This window comes from Sinocyclocheilus anshuiensis, unplaced genomic scaffold (genome assembly GCF_001515605.1).
Source record: "Sinocyclocheilus anshuiensis isolate Anshui unplaced genomic scaffold, SAMN03320099.WGS_v1.1 scaffold1312, whole genome shotgun sequence".
Classification (NCBI taxonomy): domain Eukaryota; kingdom Metazoa; phylum Chordata; class Actinopteri; order Cypriniformes; family Cyprinidae; genus Sinocyclocheilus; species Sinocyclocheilus anshuiensis.
In genome coordinates this window covers 215,072-218,394 of record NW_015544237.1, presented here as the reverse complement: position 1 = coordinate 218,394, position 3,323 = coordinate 215,072, and positions in this window count along the sequence as shown.

Sequence of the window (3,323 nt, the reverse complement as noted above, 5' to 3'; positions counted from 1 at the left end):
GAAGCGCGTGATCAGCGCAGCAGCTTCGCCAACTACAACGTTCAGCAAAACGTCCGAATAAACGAAATCCGGTAGAAGATTGTGTGGTGTGTTCTGCCGAATGTTCAGCAGCTCATCCCTGGTAAAACTGATCGTGTTTGAGAAACAAAAAAACAGGAATAACTAACAAAAACAATACGAACACTGGAGAGCCAAGCACTGAGGCTGCCGTCTGCAGCGCCATCGCTGTAAGTCTGATTCGTTTATACTAGGATAGTAATACTAGTAAATTTTGAGATTGTGGGGACATTTTTGAGGTCCCCGTGAGGAAACAAGCTTATAAATCGTGTGTGTGTGTGTGTGTGTGTGTGTGTGCGCGCGTTCAGAGAGCTGGACTTCCTGTTACTCTCAACACAGATTTGAAAGCACTCCATATAAACCTGATTCTTTATTTTCCCAGTGTAATAATTATGCATTTTATTTTACTAACCAAAATCACTCTGGATATATTCAAGACACTATCATACACTACATATACATTCAATTATTAATCATTCACACATAAAACAAAGCTTTACTTTATTTGAATGAATCACAGAAGACGCTGAGAAGAACACTAGTAATACTAGTTATCCAGCGGTTATGAGGCGGGGTTCACCTGCTCTCATGCAGACTCTTTTAAACTTTATTTTAGTGGAAAGCATCTCAAACGAATAATTCCAATAATATCGGCAAAACGATATATCGGTCGAGCTCTACAAAAATCTACTGAGAGGTTTGGAAATTTGAGTGGAAAAGTATGGAATTTTGAAATGGAAAATGTGTAGGAACCCTGAATTAAATATACATTTTATATATGTATGTTTTTATACACCTTATATATATATGTGTGTGTGTGTGTTTGTGTGTGTTCAGGAGGTGCAGCACGGCTGGATGATGCATCAGCGCGCTCAGACAGATGCACGAACCCCAGAGAAGATGAAGAGGAACCAATCGCAGACGGGAACCTGACGCTGGAGGAGAAGAAGAGGAAGATCCAGAGGAACCTGAGGAGACTGGAGGCCATTGGGCAGCCCTCCTGACACACACACACACAGATACTGCAGCTCATCGCCAAGGTAACCAGAGTCAGGTGTGCGATGCTGACGGTCCGGTGTGTGTGTGTGTGCTGACGGTCTACTCTGTGTGTTTGTGTGTGAAGGACATCCGTCATCAGCGTGTGTATTGTCAGCAGTGTCAGGCAGAGCTGGTCAAACTCAGAGAAACACTTAACCACCTGCAGTGCAAGAGCTGCTTCCACTCAGAGCAGGTGGATTATTACAGCCAATACATCAACACCTGCCTTCAGGACTTCACCAACAGGTAACACACACACACTCTCACACATACACACACACTCACACTTATACACACACACACACACACACACACACACACACACACACTCTCTCTCCTAAAAGTCTAATCTTCTAAATCTTCTAAAAGCGATACGTTTTATTTTTCAGAATTCACAGAAATAGAAAGTTCAAAAGAACAGCATTTATTCAAATAGAAATCTTTTGTATAATTATAAATGTCTTTACTGTCACTTTTGATCAGTTTAATGCATCCTTGATGAATAAAAGCATTAATTTCTTTCAAAAAGACTCACAAAGAGCAACTTTAAATCATTGAGTGATTCAGTCTGGATGAATCTCTCAGAATCAGAATCAGTGTATTTGAGCACTGTATCGACCAATCAGCATCCAGCGCTGGATCAATATTGTAATGACGTGTGTGTGTGTGTGTCGTACTGTGTGATGGGCAGGTCTTCAATCTCCAGCAGAACTCCTTTCTCATGCAGATGTGCAGCCGTGTACGTGAGAGTCGCCCGTTTCTTCTTCCCTTTATTATCAGACGCTTCCTTCCCATTGACTTTACTGACGGACACAGAGACAGAAAACATCACTGTGTGTGTGTGTGTGTGTGTGTGTGTGTGTGTCAATTATTAATCATTCACACATAAAACAAAGCTTTACTTTATTTGAATGAATCACAGAAGACGCTGAGAAGAACACTAGTAATACTAGTTATCCAGCGGTTATCAGGCGGGGTTCACCTGCTCTCATGCAGACTCTTTTAAACTTTAATTTAGTGGAAAGCGTCTCAAACTAATAATTCTGTAAATATTTTCTGTCGTTCTGCCACTGTTTTTCTCTTTCTGTTCTTTTCCTCACGTCTGTTGTTATGTCATTTATGAGTGTCCGGTCACTCTTTTAATATGCTGTTTTTATTCACAATAAAACATTTTGCATGAATAAACTGTTTGTGTCTCATCGTGTAATAGTTCATATTATTGTGTTTTCATATTTTGTGTATTAACCATATTTTGGGTACAGAGAGTGAGCTAAACCTGACAAAACCTTTGTAGAAACCCTCATTTGTTAAAATTGCATAGAAATAAAGTGTTTTTTGTTTGTTTTAAATTGTGAAAATGCAGTTTCTGTCAGGGTTAGTGTGGGTTATGTTGTTTATAACTAGCTAAACAATAGAGCTCTGATGAATGACAGTTTGGATAGTTAAATAAACAAGTGTGTGTTTGTGAATAACTCTCATAACTCATCAGATAGAGCTGCTGATCTGATGCTTGACAAGCATTCTCCGCATGTTTAGAGGAGGAGCTTCTCCAATGATTCTCGCCTGAAGAATGACAGAAAATGACAAGAACTGAGACCAGAGAAACACCAACAACAAGGTAACACGACCTCTACATATTATACTTCATTTCATAGAATTCAGTAACTTAATATGAATCTGAGCTGAGTTTAACTGAGGACAAAGTGAGGGAAAGATCTGCATTTACTCATGTTCTTCTTGAAGCTTCTCTGCTTTAGTAGAGTGAATTCAGGTGAATTGGGACATTTTCCCAATCATCTCAATGGCAAAAGGTGTCCCAGTTTACCTGAATTCACGCATTTAGGTGATTAAAACATTTATAGAAAAAAAAAGAGATTGAAAACCTTGGTGTGTTGATGTATATAAAGATCTGATTTGACCCAATAACTCCAAAACACAGATCTTCACTAATAAAATATCAACACAAAAGATTCAGTGAGTCAGCTTTAAATACATCAACTTAAACCTTCAAACCTGAAGCTGAATTAAGAGCAATTAAACAGTCCGAGTGACTGAGAGAATCAGAGCGCCGCCGCAGGTTCATCTGGTTTTTCTGCTTAAAGAATGTGGTGAACAATAACTTTTAGTTCTCCAGCTGACAGGATAAAAAAACACGTGATTGTGAAACTCTCATTAGTGTGTGTGTGTGTGTGTGTGTGTGTGTGTGTGTGTGTGTGTGTGCGCGGGTG